Source organism: Felis catus, chromosome A1 (genome assembly GCF_018350175.1).
Source record: "Felis catus isolate Fca126 chromosome A1, F.catus_Fca126_mat1.0, whole genome shotgun sequence".
NCBI classification, from domain to species: Eukaryota; Metazoa; Chordata; class Mammalia; order Carnivora; family Felidae; genus Felis; species Felis catus.
In genome coordinates this window covers 62,298,971-62,318,800 of record NC_058368.1, presented here as the reverse complement: position 1 = coordinate 62,318,800, position 19,830 = coordinate 62,298,971, and positions in this window count along the sequence as shown.

The window sequence follows — 19,830 nt, the reverse complement described above, 5'->3', positions numbered from 1 at the left end:
ATCATAAAACATGGAAAATATAGGTATAAATTTAACAAAATGTGTTCAAGATCTATGCCAAAAACAACAGAGCCAAAGATCCAAATAAAATGAACTCTACTGTCATTAATTGGAACATGTAAAATTGACCATTTCCCCCAAATTGATGTAATGATTTCACATAATCCTTCGAAAATCCCATTAGTATTTTTGGTCAAAATCAGCAAGCTGATTAAAAAATGCATATGGAAATGAAAATGAACTTCAACAGCCAAAACAATTTTGAAGAAGTGACGTATTGTTCCTCATTTCTGTCTGCTGGGGCTAATACCTGTGCCTTTAACCATTTTCAGCAAAATCTGCCCAGAGCACTGTCCAGCCCTGGGGCAAATGGTAGTGGGGCAGAAGGAAGGGAAACCTTCTTGTTGGTCTTTGAAGAAGCCGCTAGACAGGCTGAGGCCACAGCCACAGTCCTCTGAGAACAGAATTCGCTTCCTCTGGCACTGGCAAATGAAACAGGACTTCAGGCTACCATCCGGACCATGTGCACTGTTCCTGCCAATCTTGTGTTTGGGGGGATGACAGGCCATTTAAAACACACACAGTGCATTCTTATCACAAAGCATCAGCTTCTTCAAGTCTTCCCCTGTTTGCTGCAAGGTTTTGAATAGACTCCAGTGTCAGTTCTAACACTTTTTGCCAGCTCATTAGTTACTGTTGGGGAGTTAACAGAGCTTTAGAATTAGCATGCTTAACTCCTTCCTGTTCTCCTTCTCTACCTGCAAATACACTAAATATGTATTGTTTTCTTTATTTATTGCTTAACTTACCCATCCAATTATGTAACACAAATGTGTTGATTTTCTTTTGCTCATCATCTTCAACTGTGCCTGGCAATCGTAGTAATAAATTAAAGAAGAAAAAGAAGAGAGCTATAGGAGGCAGACTACTTCTTAAAGTCTTGTTCCCAAAGTGGCACACATCACTTCTACCCCCATCTTGCTTGGTTACATGTCTGAGAAATACAGTTCAGAAGAAGAGTCAATGGGTTTTAGTATACTGCAAGCAGTTTCCTACGTGGGATAGTAAGAACTGGTTTCCTTCCAGGTCATTACTAAAGAATAGGGCTATTTTTCTTAGGAAGACTAGACTGGAGTGAAATCCAGGAAGAGAATGTGGATATGCTAAGGTCTGGAAGCAGGTGAGAGTTTGGAATATTTCATATCTGAATGAATACTGGTGTGCCAAAAGGGAAAGTAGTGAAAACTGATGTTGGAAACCATCAGCAAACAGGATTTTTGTGTAATATCTTATATATTCTACTTATATATTTCTATTCTATATTTTATGTACAAATTGTTTAAAGTTGTATTTGCGTTGCAATGAGAAGCTGCATAATAGATATTAACCGAACAGAAAGTATACTGGTTTTGCATATTTTAGGAATCACTAACCCTGTAAATGCAGAATTAGCAGGCAGCTTAAATATGTTTATAGACAACTAGGAAGCTTTGACTAAGTGAATGGCAGTAAAGATAAAAACAGATATATGGAATATAATGATGTTTATTGGGGAAACTCAACAGAAAATAGTTGACACACACATGCAATTTGGGTCTGAAAAACGATAGTCTTTTGTTTTCAAATACTTGAAAAGATGTTATGTAGTAAGTAGTGTTCTGGTTACTATTTGGAGTTGCTTTTTTATTTAGTACCTTGAATAGAATACATCCTTGATATATACATTTTAAATGAATCAATGTTTTCTTTTAATTATGTTTATTTATTTTTTAATTTAAATTTTAGTTAATTAACAGTGCAATATTGGTTTCAGGAGTAGAATTCATTGATTCATCACTTACCTGCAACACCCAGTGCTCATCCCAACAAGTGCCCTCCTTAGTATCCAATATCCATCTAGCCCATCTCCCGCCTACCTTTCTCTGTCAACCCATAGTTTCTTCTCTATCATTAAGAGTCTATTGTGGTTTGTTTCTCCATCTCTTTCTCCTGACCCCTTCCCATATGTTCATCTGTTTTGTTTCTTAAATTCTGCATATGAGTGAAATCAATGTGGTATTTCTCTTCCTCTGATTGACTTATTTCGCTTAGCATACTACATTTTGGCTCCATCCACATCATTGCAAATGGCAAGATTTCATTCTTTTCAATGGCTGTGTAATATTCCTATATATATATAGGAATATTCCTATATTCCTATATATATATAGGAATATATATACATAAATATATATGTATGTATATAGTACAATTGTTGGATTGTAGGGTAGTTCTATTTTTAACTTTTTGAGGAACCTCTGTACTGTTTCCCACAGTGGCTACACCAGTTTGCATTCCCACCAACTGTGTAAGAGGGTTCCCCTTTCTCTGCATCCTTGCCAACACCTCTTGTTTCTTTTGTTGTTAATTTTAGATATTCTGACAGGTATGAGGTGGTATCTCATCATGGTTTTTATTTGTATTTCCCTGATGATGAGTGATGTTGAGCATATTTTCATGTGTCTGTTAGCCATCTGGGTATCTTCTTTGGAAAAGTGTCTATTCATGTCTTCTTCCCATTTCTTAACTGGGTTATTAATTTTTGGATTTTGAGTTGGTAAGTTCTTTATAGGTTTTGGATACTATGAATCAATGCTTTTAAATACAGAAAAAGCACACTAGTGGCAGAAAAGAAAAGAATAGCTGTGTGTATGGAAGACATTCAGTTTAGTATAGAAAAAGAATGGTCTGAAAATAAGAAAATGTCTTAATTTGAAACCAGATGTCTTAGAGTCAATGCCCTTTTCATAAAAGAGGTTGGATTGCCTGAGGTTAGACATGGAATCACAGAGGAAGAACTACCTACTTAGCAGAAGCACTTGAAAAGCTCTGTTCAAATTTAATGGGCAAGAAACTTTGTTCAAAAAAGGAGTATTTCAAAACAAGGTAGACAAAACCAAAGACCAGCATGGGGGCAAGCGTTTGCAGGCTGTCTTCCTCTCAGTGTTCACCTAACTTTTCACCATAGCAGTGGATAAGTATTAGCAAAAAAAGTGGCATGTGTAATAATAAGTGATGTGCTCGTGGCAAAGATAAAGAGCATTCAAACTTGCGTTTTAAACATGTCATTCATAATTTCCCCTAATACTGTAATAAATATGTAAATATATTTTGTTTAAAAGAGGCAGCGTTTAGATTTTCTTATATGACTTCCTTGATAAGTAATACATTTTATACTTCAAAATCATACATTTTTGTGGCTAAATCAACCTGAAAATTGATACTTGGTATGAAAACATATTTGTATTTTAATATATTTTGGAAAGAGTTATTAAAGTCTTGATTGAACCTATTACCTACTGTGAAAATGAGAAAGATTTTTTAATTGGCTTTATTGAAGCTGTGCAGATAATGATAAATGATGAAAAATCCTTTTTTAATTTTTGCTTGTTTTTGTTATTAATATTTGTTTAATGGAATTCAGTATATAACCAGTTCACCTCAGCCGTTTAATTTTCAAAGTACATTTTACTAAGAAACTCTTCATTAGAAAAATTCAACTTTCAAAATGGAAAATCCCTTCAAATCCAAATGGCAGTTAAACAAAATAGTTCAAGTTGATCCTCTGCCTCAAGGGATAGGAAGAATAGGTCTGAGTCAAAATACAATGGGAAAGGAAGAAATGTGACAAAAAGTGAGGCAGAATAATGCGACATGTATTCATAAAGGTTTCATGAAAAACTCAAAAGTAAATTTCTTTAAATCGGCACTCAGATATGAGCATTTGTTCAAACAGCAGAGCTCACGTTGTAGTAGTTGCAGAAATCAGCAAATGTGCCAAATAGTTTCTATGTTACTCCTTTTCCCCTTTCTGTTGCGAGGACAGAAGTAAAGTGAGTTTTTATGGGCATTCTCTGTTGAGATCAATAGTGTATGTGACAACTATCAAATCATAGAACCCAGGGGTCTGAAGTTCTACTAAAAAGAAGGATTGGCCCACAAACTGAGACAGGGACTCTCAGAAGTAGTGTTTTAGTATCTACTGATAATGGATTTTGAGGACAACTATTTTAATCTAAGTCTGTAACTCCAGTCAGCAACCATCCTCATCTTCCTCCCAGGACACTTTCCTTAGGCTACAAGGAATCATAGACTTGAAAGGATTCTTCTCTCCCTAGAACATTTAGAGAAAAGGGATTTGACTCTGTGTGTGTGTGTGTGTGTGTGTGTGTGTGTGTGTGTGTGTGTGTGTCAGCCCATTGTAACACCTAGTTCTGCTGTATTATCTGATTCTGGTCAATCTGCTTGGTCCACTTCTGACTTTGTTGCTTAATGTGATCTGTATGTTATGATTACTTGTTTCCATAGTTCTGATACTGCCATCCATCTACCAGGCACACTAGAGAGAGCCACAGGTCGCTTCCCTGGAACACCACCACCTTTGGTCTGCTCTAGAGAGACCTTCTCTGGTAGGCTTCCAGAGAAGGGTTGAGCACAACAGATGATATTTTCAGCATCCAGAATATGATGTAACTCCTCTTCTTTCTAGTTACTTGAGTATGTTTAGCCTCTTGGCCTGTAGTTGCATATCTCCAAAATACTCAGTTGACTTACTGAAACCTAAACAAGAGAATATGGACATTTTAGATTACAGATTTTCTGAGCTGTTAATGTCATCAATCTATTTGATATACCCACTTTAACTCATAACCAGAGAGATTATATATATATATATATATATATATATATATATATATATGTATATATATATATATATATATTTATGAAATTAACTGTACAAGCTTTGAGAATAATCGCTGTGGATTTTCCTGTTACTAATATCACTACACTTGGCCTTTGCTGACATTCGATCATTGAAATATATATCTTTTCCTTCCTTCAGTCTTTGGGTGCCATTTTATATTTAGGTGAATTTCTTGTAACTAGTAGAAATATAAATTTAGCTTTGCTCAGTTTGATTCCCAGAAATGGAAGTGTAGGCATCCATGTTTAAGGTGTTGACTAATATTTTCATTTTTATTACTGCTACCTCAAAAAATAGTTTATACCTGCTAGCCATTTTATTTTTTATTTATTATATTTTTAATTTTTATAATAATTTAATCATATTATAATTCTATTCTATTTTTAGATACCCCAAAGTTGTATTTGGATGTATTTGAAATATACTTTTATCAATATTAATACATGGCCTTTTTAATAGCCCAACTTTCATCACCAGGGATCTAGTATAATAAGTTAATGAGTTAATTATCCCCAGTAGATTGTGAATATCTTGGAACTAGAACTTAGCACTATTTCTATCTCATTTCCAATGTCATAACAGTTCATGCCATACAGACTGTACTTAAGGGAATAAGAGTAAATAGATTATTTCCTAGATCCTATTGCAACGATTTTCAACTCTCTTTAAGGGTCCAACCTTCTTTAGTATCCATCTTTCATTCACTAATGTAAGCTGTTCCACTTTAGTTGATCATGCTAGGAAATACATCTCCATGATTATTCATTTCTTACCCAAGTAGTCTTCATTGTTTCAATAACATTTCCCTATTCCGAAGTATTTTTGAATTACACTCTATCTTTCTTCTAGTTTGTAGCTGGATTCTGTTTACCTATTGTCTAACTACTCCCTTCCTTTTTCAAATCTCTCTCAATCCATGTCTCCTCAGAATTTAATTAATGGTTAACTTTTAATTCCATTCACATGCATATACAAACATAGACATTTTACAACTATATTCAGTAATTATCAAGTACTCTTTACTAAGTACTAAGAATACAGAGGATTTGAACAATGGTTTTATTTCCAAAGAACGTTAAAAGTGTAGAATTGCCTGTATTGAAACTAAATATATGCTTGGGCTATTATAAAAATGCATTTTCATGTTGAACAAAGTTCATTAAAATCTCATGTCCCTTCGAAGGATATAAGGTCTCACCTGACCCAGGATTAAATTCAACAGCTTCAGTTGTGTGTTCATTTATGGGGGCTGAATCCTAGAGGATTATTGACAAATTTGGGTATCCAAAGGCTGTGTTTTCAGAAATAATGGAAGACACTGGTAGTGTTTAATCTGGAAAAGAGAAATACTTGTAGGGCCTGTCATAATTATACTCAAGTGTTTGAATACATTTCCTTGAAAAATTGGACCACCTTTCCTCGATGAGAGGAACTCATAATCATAATTGAGGAGATAGAAATTAATTCAGTATATGAAAGGAATGTTAGATGTCCATCACTGAAATTGGCCAGGTTTGAAATTTTTATATCTCTGTCAGTGGAAACATTTAGAGGCTGGTAGCCGTTTATTGAAATAATTCAAGCAAAAAAGGTTAGTGATGGACTGTGTGATTGATTGTTTCAGATCTGTTCCAATCCTATGTTATTAGGGGTCTATGAAATAGACGTCTCCTCTTCTTATTCCTAGTATTCTCATTTTTACTTTTGAAATGTTTGTAGATTTATAATAGAATTATAGCAATCTACTGGGATTATTACCTCAGAAAACAAACTGCAATACAATGTGATTACACACAGCAATACAATGTGATTTATATAAATAGTTTCAGTAGGGAGTTTCAGTATGTGAGTGATGAATCACTAAATTCTACTCCTAAAAACAAAAATGATAAATAAATAAATGAATAAATAAATAAATAAATAAATAAACAAACAAGGAGTTTCAATGATGGAAAATATGGTGGGTTGGAAACTTAAACCTTCTCTAGAATGATTAAATTCATTGGAGGTACAAACCTAAATATAAATTTGATATAGTTACTTATTTCCCTGTATAAGTTGAAACTTCAATTTATGGAAAAGAGAATAATTACTGCAGGAGAAAATATTTGCTATCATTTAAGGAGCTACCTAAGGCACCCACCATGCCTTTGCACCCTGTGAGATTCTATTTCTAGGTTAGTCTGTTGCTGTTTAAAAAATGTAGGTTTAAAGCTAGGTTTGTAGTTATTCATATATTGATAAAATCAAATATTTGAGTGGATAAACATTTTTAGATATTCTACTCTATGACATTGATAACATGGTACATTGTTTATTTTAACAATGCACTAAGGAAAGAATAATTAACTTCATGAAAATAGATAAAACTTTTATCCATCAGAAATGGTCCATGAATGTTCTATAAGTAAAGCAGGAAGTGCAAAAACACATGATACATTCAAGGTACATACGGGAAAACAGGATTATAGGAAAACAATTGCCTTTGGGTCACTTAGATCAGACAACAAGTAAGGAAGAACCTAATTCCAATATTTGGACAGTCAAATGAAATGAGCAGCCAAAGGAAGTGGTAGAGGAGAGAGATACATTCCTGAAAAAAGCACATGGATAGGAGAAATCAGAGCATGATACATACTTTCAAAATTCTGGGATTTGGGAAGGAGACAAGGAAGTCTGAGAAGAATTCTACGTAGCTTTCTGAGTTATGAGCTCAAAAAACCCATTAAAGTCCCATTAGGGAAGATTTAATTTTTAAAAATATCATTATTTATTGTTTTTGGAGTCAGATTTGTATTTGTATTAAATTATATTAAATGTATATAATAGGTATAATCTAACAACATTCAGAGACTGAACCAAAGAGGAATCCAATATTTTATAAGTTATTTTCTTCATCTAATTTTAATTTAAAATTCAAGTTATTGGGGCACCTAGGTGGCTCAACTGGTTGAGCATCCAGCTCTTGATTTTGGCTCAGGTGATGATCGTAGGGTGGTGGGATCAAACCCCACATTGGGCTCTATGCTGAGCATGAAGCCCACTTAAGATTTAAGATTCTCTCTCTTTCTCCCTCTGCACCTCTCTCCTGCTTGTGCCTTCTCTAGCTAAAAAAAAAAAAAATTCTAAGTTTTTTTACAAGGACTTTATTAATTTTTAAGTTTATTTATTAATCTTGAGAGAGAGAGAAAGAGTGCATCTGCCAGCAGGGGAAAAGTAGAGAGAGAGGGAGAGAGAGAGTCCCAAGCAGGCTCCATGTTGTCAGTGCAGAACCTGACACAGGGCTCAATCCCATGAACTATGAGACCATGACCTGAGCCAAAATCACGAGTTGGATGCTCACCTGACTGAGCCACCCAGGTGCCCCTAAAGACTATTGTATAACTTATTTTCACCTGAGTGTTTCCATACAAAATTGTTCCAAATAATTATCTTCAGGAAAAAATTGGGAATTTTGTCTCTTTGCGCCAGCATATATATACATTGGTTGTACTCTAACACACAAGAAATGCATAATGATTAATTACACTTCGTCACCAGATAAAATGATTGAGAATCTATTATAATTAGCACTAAAATGTAACTAAGTTAAGAATCATGACCTATTGTTTAACATTAAAAAGCAACATAACTTGAAGCAATTGCAGGTAATCAACCTCCATTTGAGAATTGTCCCTTTCCTCAAACAAAGAAATGTGAAGAGTTGAAAATAGCATCTTTGGTTTTTGGTAGTTCACTGACTCCCTGCTGTACATCTTCACCTAAAGTAGCATTTTAGAACAATTAGTGACTGTAGAGAAGATTATAATGTCAAAAATGTGGGATTATGACTTTAGCTAAAGAATAAACAGCAGGAGGAGAAAGTCTATTAAGGAGTAAATATCCTTTTTCCAGAGAAGTATGGTTTGCAATTAGAAAGAAATGGGAACAAGAGAGAACAGAAAGACTCAGTTATAAACACTTACGAATTTTTATATTGTTAGTTTTTACCAGGAAAATATTCCTATTAAGTAAACAATCCACTGATAATAAAAAATTAGAATACTGTAATTTTGAGATGTTATTCTTTCTCCCAAAGGAGATAAATGTTTTTAGAATAACAAAGATGATGAGGACCAAAGGAGTAAACATTACTAAAGAAGTTTGAAAAATACTAAGTAACTATTAACTTTGAATGACTAAACGTATTTAATTTAATAACTTGAATGAAAAGCTCTGCTAAAGTACATGGAAAGCAAAGTAGACATCAAGAGTCTTGAAATATTCATTTCACCCATATCAAAATATAAACCAAATGGAATTTTAAAAAATAGGTAGATTCAAGACCCAGACTGTGCAAATATTTATTTCTTAACTTAGCTCATTGTTATTTTTTCAAATAATGTTGCAAAAAAGAGAGAAGATAGAAAGAAAGATAGATAGATAGCCAGACACAGAAAGGTGATGGGAGACAACTGAGGTCATAGAACATGTTTTTGAGGAAGCTTCTTCAAAATGCAATTTCCTTCCAAAATATTTTAATTTTAATTCCCTCAGTAAATTGAAAGGAACATATTAATATATCTGAAGGACAAGTACAATTTTAATTTTAAAAAAGCAGAATAAAAACTTGAATTATTAACTCCATTTCATGATAAGTGAATTCCACATGCAATAAGATTTTTGACTAACAGTTTTCAAGGGAAAAAATTGGAATTCTAAAAGAGATAAATAAACATGGTAAGATAATGACCGAATTAAGAACTTGAACATCAGAGGGAATAAAAGTGATGAGTTCTTTTTGTTTGTTTGTTTTAAAATTTTTATTTACATTTTAGTTACTTAACATATAGTGTAATATTGGTATCAGGAGTAGAGTTTAGTGATTCATCACCTAAATATAACACCCAGTGCTCAACACAAGTGCCTTACTTAATACCCATCACCCATGTAGCCCATCCTCTACCCACCTCCCCTCCATCAACCCTCAGTTTGTTCTCTATAGTTAAGAGTCTCTTGTGGCTTGGTGTTCTCTCTCTCTCTCTCTCTCTCTCTCTTTTTCCCCCTTTCCTTTATGTTCATCTGTTTTGTTTCTCAAATTCCACATATGAGTGAAATCATAGAGTATTTGTCTTTCTCTTACTGACTTATTTTGCTTAGCATTACATACATCCACATCATTACAAATGGCAAAATTTCATTCCTTTCGGTGGCTGAGTAATATCCCATTATATATATATATATATATATATATATATATATATATTCCATAATGTATATGGAATATATATATAGACCATATATAGACCATTATACATGTATATGTATGTATGTATTATATATGTATATATACCATATATATGTGTGTGTGTATATATATATATACACCATATACCATATATATGTATATGTATTATATACATATATATGTATTATATATGGTATATATGTATATATATGTATATATGTATACCATATATATACCATATATATATATATACACACACACACCATATATATATATATATACCATATATATACCATTGTATATATGGTCTATACATATAATGGTATATAATGTATATATACCAATGGTATATATACATTATATATATGGTATATAATGGTATATATACCATTATATATATATATATATATATATATATATATATATATATATATATGGTATTTAATAGTATATATATATATACCACTTCTTCTTTATCCATCCATCAGTCAGTGGACATTTAGGCTCTTTCCATAATTTGACAATTGTTGACAATGCTGCTATAAACATCAGGGTGCATGTGCCCCCTTCAAATCTGTATTTTTGTATCCTTTGGGTAAATACCTAGTAGTGCAATGGCTGGTTCTTAGGGTAATATTATTTTTAGCTTTTTGAGGAATCTCCATGCTGATTTCCACAGTGGCTGCACCAGTTTGCATTCCCACCAACTGTGTAAGAGGGTTCCCCTTTCTCAGTATCCTCGCCAACATCTGGCATCAGGTGTTTCCTGAGTTAAGTTTAGCCATTCTGACAGGTGTAAGATGGTATTTCATTGTGGTTTTGATTTGTATTTCTCTGATGATGAGTGATGTTGAGCATTTACTCATGCATCCATTGGCCATCTGGATGTCTTCTTTGGAAAAATGCTATTCTTGTCTTCTGCCCATACCTTAAATGCATTATTTGTTTTTTTGATTGTGGAGTTTGATACATTTTTATAGATTTGGTTACTAACCCTTTATTGTATATGTCACTTGCAAGTATCTTCTTCCATTCTGTAGGCTGCAAGAATGTTAAATCCAATTAGTTGTTCCTACAGTAGACTGAGTAATGGAGAGGATAGTGGGAAATTAAGTGGAGAGAGGACACAGGTAGATCATTGTATTAGTTGGGGTTCTCCACAGAAACAGAACCAATAGGATATGCGTGTGTGCACTTATGCATATATATGTGCGTATATACACACATACAGAGACTGATTTTAAGGAATTAGCTCATACAATTATGGAAACTGACAGGGTTAAATCTGTAGGTCATATCAGCAGGCTAGTAATTCAGTTAGAATTTGATGTTATAGCTGTGAGGCAGAATTTTTTCTCCAGGAAACATCAGTTTTTGCTCCTATGGATTTTTAACTAATTGGACATGGTCCAGCCACCTAAATGAGGTTAATTACCTTTACTTAATGCCAACTTATGGTAGTTGTTAACTATCTAGGCTAACAGCAACACCTACATTAGTGTTTGTTTAAATAACTAGGTACTAAATCTTGGCTAAGTTGACACATAAAACTAACCATCAAAATTAGGTAGTCTCCTGGATTATGTCAAAAGATTGTCATTTAGACTAAATGCAGTGAGAGCCTTTGAGGGGTAGAGGCCATATAGAAGGAAATGTCATGATTATAAACCTGGAGCCTAACAGCAAGACATTTATACTATCTGCTTATTTATGATAATGGTTTGGAACAATAATAGACGTATTTCAAGGATGATCATCAATTGGAACATGAATTCATTTACTTAAAGAAAACTCCCCAAGTATATCAAGAAAATTCTCAGTAACAATATCAAGGCTCCCAAAAAGGAATAAGACTTCACTTCTGTTAAACGTTTATAAAATTTTTGAATGTTTATTTTTGAGAGAGAGAGAGAGACTGACAGAGCACAAGGAGTGGAGGAACAGAGAAAGTGGGAGACACAGAATCCAAAGCAGTCTCCAGGCTCTGCGCTGTCAGCACAGAGCCCAACATGGCACTGAACTCACGAACTGTGAGGTCATGACCTGAGCCAAAGTCAGACGCTTAACTGACTGAGCCACCCAGGTGCCCCTGTAAGTGTTTATAAAAATAATTTACCAAAATACTCAGGGAAAAATACACAGATATTTCCTTAGACTGAATTTTTGCTTTATTTGCTTTTTAAATATTCAGATGTTCTTTTTTTTTTTTAAAATCAGATATGTACAATATATTCCAATTAAAAAAGATAAATTTGCATTGATTCCTTTCAGTAAAAACAGATTTATTATAGTATCTAATCAGTGTAAGCAAAGATGCTGCATATATATTTTTAATAGCTAAAGCATAAATTGAAGTTTACTGATATAAGGAGAACATCAGTTATATTCTAGGTCAATTTATATGATGGATCATCGACACTGGGAAATTGGACTTAACAATTATGGAACATAGGGATAGAATAACAATGTAGGTGCATTAACATAGATTATGCTTTTATGACTTTTCTATCCTATTTGTTTTTCTTAACCTAAAATATCCAACTCTTTTTGAATAAGCATAATTAATACATTTATCCCTTTCCTAGTTATACTAAAATTTATGTACTACTATCATTATTATAATATTATTTAACTCACAAAAATTGCTTTCTTAATATGAGTTATCTAGCTTATAAAAATCATAACTGTTTGCATTCATATTAAACTCTTTCTTTAAGGACTTAGATAACTTTAGTCATTAGCTAATTGAGTCACCAAATCATTACATCCTTGTAATTTATAAAGCAGTTAATGGTTCCCTTCCTTTCCTTCTTTGATATTAATCTTTATTTGAAATGGAAATATGGTATTTTGATAGCATCTGTTTTTATTATTTGGAATGGCTTTGGTAAAAGTAACTCAATTCATATCATTTGTAAAAATAGCAAAAATTTTTATAAAGAATATTTAGGGCAGTGCCTGCATATCTCTGTCAGCTAAACATGGGACTCTTGATTTCAGCTCAGGTCGTGATCTCATTGGTCCTGAGTTCAACCCCGCATGGGGCTCTGTACTGACAGCATGGAACCTGCTTGAGATCCTCTCTCTTTGCCCCTCCCCTGCTAGTCCTCTCTCTCTCTCAAAATAAACAAATAAAAACTTAAAAGAAATAAAGAAGAGATAGTGCAGTCCATTTCTAGATTCAGGCAGTCCATTTAACACTAGATTTTCATTTTTTAATTCACAATTGTGATTCTATGGTAGGCAGTTTCTTAGACTGGAAAGATGTATGGAAATGTGCAATGCAGAGTATATAAAAAGCATAATGTGGTCCTTTGTAAAGTTGTGTTATAGTTTTATCATAACTAGTATGCTTTCTTTTAGAATAGATTGGTAACTACAGAAATGAACCAAACGCATAATTGACTACTTTAATGAAAACATACAACACTGCTGAAGTCTCAGGGGAACTTGGTTGTATGGATAGTTGTATGGCATTAACACAGTACTCCAACCTGACCCAGAGAGTCTATCTTCAAAAACTGGTTCCTGTGGTACATTTCAACTCATTCTGTGTGGTTGGTTCCCTATTGAGTTCATCTCTAGCTTCTATCTTTGCTTTTGGAGACCTTTGACTTCAGAAGTTACTCTGAAGAAAAATCACAAAGGTTCTAAGAGTTATAGATAACCTCTACTTAAAAAAAAGTTTTTGTAATAGTATTACTAAGGTAGGATTCATTAGTAATGCTGTCTAAAGTAAGAAAAGTCTACACACAAAATGTCACAATAAGTAATAATCCAATCAATAAAATGCTGTTATTTTGAAGATATTTTTCAAAGCACAATTGCAGATCAAATTGTAAAAATGTGTAACTTGCAAATTATTACTGCACTTAGGATAATAGTTAAGGATTATTTAGAATCCACAATATTGTAAATATTTCTCACAAAATCTATAGTAAACTATCTTAATCTTTTTATTTTCATTTCTTTCAATTTGGTCAATGAAATTATCTCAGTTTTATAGAAACAAAATCTTCCTAATTAATCCAGAGATTTACAATAAGACGTTAAGGAAACTGCCCAAATGTTTTAAATTGTTTTCATAAAATAGCAGAGGCACACTTACCTATTCACTCATTCATTTAATAAATATAATGAGATTTCCTACTATGTACCAGGAATACTGCTAGTTAGTGGGAATAAAATTGAGAGCAACAAGAAATACAGTTCCTTCTGCTGTGGAACTTTTGGTCTAATGGATACACCAGCAATAGGAAAAAGAATAAATATACTGCTACAGATTGAGCTATGTTCTAAAGGGAGGAAAAGAGATTCTGTGAAAAATAAGTTAGAAAAATATCCTGATTTTGAATGGGATATGGGGGGTGAGGAAAAGCATCTGAGGGGAATTTATAGCTGCCTTAAATTCTGATGTTTGAGTAAAGTTAGAAAACCTAACGTTGGTTATCAAAGATTTGGCTTAGAAGGAAGAAATAGTACAGAAAGGGGGAAACAATGTTAAAGAACCTGTGGTTCAAGAAAATATGGAACATTGGTTGAATTGAAGCAGGGTCCATGTGATCTGAGCAGAAGGAACCAAGAGAAGATTCATAATAAATCCGGATAGAGCGGTAGGCAGTGATCACATCACTGGGCCTTTTACACTTTTGAAGAAATGATTTCTTTATACAAACAGCAATGGAAAGCTGATGGAAATGTTAAGCAAGTGAGTAAAACCATCTGTTTAAAAATGTCTTGGGCTTTCATGTGAAGAGTGGATTGGAAAAGACCAGAGTATATTTTTAGACATGAGCATGAGAAACACAAAAGGTCAGCCTTAGAGATGGCAAAGAAAAGCTAAGACTTTGGACCTGGTACATTGACTATGACTTGTGAGGAAGTGGAAGACTTCACATTTTCTGGCTTGTACTTCAGCACTTATTTCCAATTTGGGGGGGGTGGTAATTTCATAGGATAATTAGAATGTAGTTTTAGAAATCTTTGGGGCGCCTGGGTGGCGCAGTCGGTTAAGCGTCCGACTTCAGCCAGGTCACGATCTCGCGGTCCGTGAGTTCGAGCCCCGCGTCGGGCTCTGGGCTGATGGCTCAGAGCCTGGAGCCTGTTTCCGATTCTGTGTCTCCCTCTCTCTCTGCCCCTCCCCCGTTCATGCTCTGTCTCTCTCTGTCCCAAAAATAAATAAACGTTGAAAAAAAAAATTTAAAAAAATAAATCTTTGAGATACTGAGACGTTTAAATGGATAGATCTAGTAGTTAGGTATATGGGCTGGTAGCCTAGGAAGAGGTATTAGGTATTAGGTATTGGGTATTGGGTATTGGGTATTAGGTATTAGAAGTATTCCTAGGTAGCCAAGGAAGAGGTATATGTATGTGTGTATATATGTATATATATTATATATGTATATATGTATATATGTATATATGTATATATATATATTATATATACATATATATTTTGAAGAAATATATATATAATTTATATTTATATTTATATTTATATTTATATTTATATTTATATTTATATTTATTTATGGATGTCATCCACTGATAAGGACCTCTGAAGCACTGGGATAAGTAATTTTCCTAAAAGGAAAGTAGAAGACAATTTGATAAAAGAACCTGGGATGATACCATTAAGTATTAGTGCTTAAACACTAAAAAGGCAGCTTTGGAAAGAGAAGGTATTCAAATCTGGGAACGGTTTGCAGGGAGAATCAAAGTTTTCAGTATTTGTTGCAGAAGAGAAGCAGGGTATTAAAAGTGGAGTCTCTCTGCTCTGGAAGGGGTAGACTCATTAATTCCACTTTTAGGGCTAAACATTAATAGAAAAATGTTTTTTCCAACATGATTATTCTAGGAACTCCTCACATGTTCTTAGTTTTATTTTACTCTTAATCTTCTTCACCTTTTCACATACAGTATAATTTGCTTACTTGTAATATTAACTTCCATTTTCTCTGACAGCAATGCAAACTCCAAAAAGGAAATTTTATTTTTCCTGCCCTTTTTCTTTGACAATACCTTGCACATAGTTGCTATTCCATAATATCTGTTGAATGAATGAATGAATGAATGAATGAATGAATGAATAAGTGAATGAGATAGTGGGATTCTTTGTTGGCAAAGAGGTTGGAAACGGTGTCTGAGTTCAAGTTATCATTCGACCTTTAAGACTCTTAGTCCTTTGGAACTTTATCATTTAAGTAATTGGAAACTACTAAATTTTTTTATAAAAGAAATGATACAATAAGAGTAATATTCTATAATGGTATTTCTTGTAACACATGAAAACTTTATTGGATTACAGTAGAACATTTTATAAATATGACTTACAATCTGTCCTATCCACAAAAATTTGGAAAGGTAATAGCAGCTTTGGAAAGAATGTATGTTATGTAAGTCTTGTCATTGCAATCTTGGTAAAGCAAGTAATGAATGAATAGCAAAGCTAAAATTAGGAAGCAACTTAGTACAATGGACAGGGTGGTGTGTGTGTGTGTGCACGCGTGTGCACATGAGTGTGTTAAAATGTGTCACAGAGAAACCACTCAGGAATTAGAATCTGTTCAACTTTTTTGTATGAATTTCAACTGCAAAATTCTAGTTGTTCCTAATAAGCCTGGATCTTGTCTATCTCTCAAAACTCAGCTAGTGAGTGCGGGACATCCTTGTTTCGTGTTCTTATATACTGTATGGGTATATAAGGAACTGTTGTCAATTTTTATCCCCTGCCTCAGCCTTTGAATATCTCTATCCAATAAACAGTCATTCAGAGCATCTGGATCCTTGTGTTATGATGAGTCCATTTTCCATTTTAATATTGAAAAGACAGGAAAGAGAGGAAATTGTGCTCCCTTTCTTTAACCACTAATAGTGATTTTAGCATTTACCTGCTTTCATAGGAGAGCATAACCTCATTCACTAGGGCATAGTTCTTGTAATCATTTAAAATTTTCTTCCTGATTTCTGAGTTAAAATGTGCCCTTCCTTACCCCAAAATGGGTAGTATGACTCGTCCTGATTCATCAGTTTAATAGGAAAATAGAAAAAGGGAAAGAGAAATATAAATGTCCACCCATAGTTAAGGAGGGGCTTAGTTATAAAATAATGCTAATAAAACCAGGCAGTGAAAACCAGAAAAAAGCTATTGTATGAATAATACACCTTCTTATGATGATGACAAATAAAACCTGTGAGAAAACCTAGATTAAACTGAGTGACGATGCTTCCACACTACTACTTTGGTCCCTATCCCCAAAGCCTTCACCAACTCTGAAATCTAAGTTAGCAAGTAGCACACAAAAGTATATTTGATTGCTGCAATTTGGCATATTTTATGTTCACGTATCTCATCATATATTTATTTGACATTTTCTAGTGAGCACTAAACAGACATCAGTGATTTTGTAGGACTTTTTTTTAAGTGAGCAAAACGGTTCCCTTCTGTCACTATCCTCATGCACATTTTCCATATGTTGCACTGCACCTAGACTTGTGACAATGTGGCAGACCTATATGTAGGTACACTGTGAGGGTTTGGAGTCACAATGAGTATATTTTAACCCTATATCAGTCACTTACTTTTTATACACCTCAGTTTTCTCACTGGAAATAAAGATTTCATTTGTTGAGTAGAGTGCTTTTGCAGAGTCAGTGACATAATGCACATAGGGCACATAAACATCATGCCTAATTTGTAGAAAGCCCTCAAAATGGCATGTTACCATGACCATTAGCATAGCCAGTGACTGTTATCAAGAATAGTACATCACAAATATGTAACTAAATGGGAGTAAATGTGTAATCACCAACTGTGAGTCAATCAGGGGAGGATTCAGATTACACTTTTTGTGGCTTATTCACTGTTTTTATAAAGTCTGTTGCTTTCACTTGTGGCATATATCTAGGTATATTACATTTTGCCATAATATACATTCTGCATTTGCTTTTCCTTATTTTCTGACATTGCTATCACTCTTCAGGTGTATATATTTTCACCAGGAACCTCTGAAAATACAATTGCATTACATTCTATGTAATAGATACAAGATCTTAAAAATGATTTTGTTCATAGATTTCCTAGCAAAAAAAGTAGGGAACTAAGGGAGTCAGGGAAAGAAATAGTCAGTTAGTTTTACTGTTAAGAAAGAAGCAATAAAGAGAAGAAGATGACTTTGAGCAGTGGCTTGTGGGAAAATAGCTTAATTGGGACCCTAGTCATAGGGCACAAAGACTACAAATAAAGGTACAAAGAACAAATTCAAGCCCCACAGATTAGCCCTAGACCAGAAAATGCACCTGTCTATAGTGACAGATTCAATGATAGTGAATAAAAACAAAAAAATAGCATGTAGAGTAGAAATGTATATCAACCATTTATTAATATTCCATAACTAGTTTTACTCTGTCAATGGGGGTGCTAATAATTCTTGAATGATTGCTAAATGAGCTCCATTATGAAATATTGGTGGGTTATTATGAATGCAACAAAGCTTACTTTTGATAATTATTTATATTATTACATGTATAATTATTGACAAAAATCTATTTGAATCACTTAATTTAAAGAAGTATTTATAAATTAGGAATATGTGATTCTATCTCTAGGAATGACAAATTTTAATGAAGAGTAAATTCATTGTATATCCAAGTATGGAAATTCCAACCACAGTTTTCTCTACTTACTTAGAGAAAAAGAATAAACTCTATAATATATACATTATTAATTTGTTTCCAGCAAAAAATAATTTATTATAAACAAAACAAAATGGAGAAGACAGAGAAGCTGAAGATCATTGAATGTAAATTTTTGTTTTACATATAAACAATGTGATGTACAAACATGTATGTCATTGGGCTCAGATCATTCAGAAATAAATGTTTATATTTACATTTTAATTTATGTTGATATCTATATTTGTATTCATATTATTCCTATTAATATTAATTTAGGATATTGACTTTGAAACATTGCTTCACCCACCTTAATGCATAGCTGTCAACAGGATGCTGTTTTATTTTCAAAATTATTCCTTAAAAGGTTCTAGTTCTTTTGCTTTCTTTTTATTCTACATTATCACCTTTTCTCTCAACAGGTCTTAAATCATATTGCTACTTTCTGTATTTTCTACATCCCTTATTTTCTTTCCTTTTCCTAAAAATTGTTTTACTCTCTGCCTCATGAGTCATTTCTTCATCTGTAGATTAAAAGAGGAATGCAACCCTAATATTAAAGATACAGAATATAAATATTCTGTTCATCCATGTGACTATAGTATTAGTTCTTCTGGAAAAGTCTCTACTAACTTCCATCTAAACTGGCATCTCTCATCATCATTCTTTATCCTTACATGATGAAATATTCCTCCTTATTATTGTGTTTTAACATTTATATATATATATAATATATATTACATATATACACAATACATTTATATATAATATATAATATATAATAAATAATATATAATATATTACAACATAATATATAAGTATATTTAATATATAATTATATATAAATACATATATATAATACATATATATACACAATACATATATATTTTGGGTTATTTCATTAATTTCACTAATAATTTACATAATACTAGATAAATTAGTTTAGTCTCTCTCTTTTTTACTACAAGATATTTATATTTCATTTATCAGCTTGAAAAGCTATCATCTGCAAGTAACAAAAATCTAATTAAGAGAGGCTTAAACCATACAGAGATTTATTATCACACTTAACAAGAAGTGTAGATGGAGGTGGTTGCTGGCATCAATTTGTCTGCTCGACGAAATCTTCCAAGGATCTGTTCTTTTCCTTTTGTTCTCTTCTATAATCCTAGCCTTTGGTCTTTTT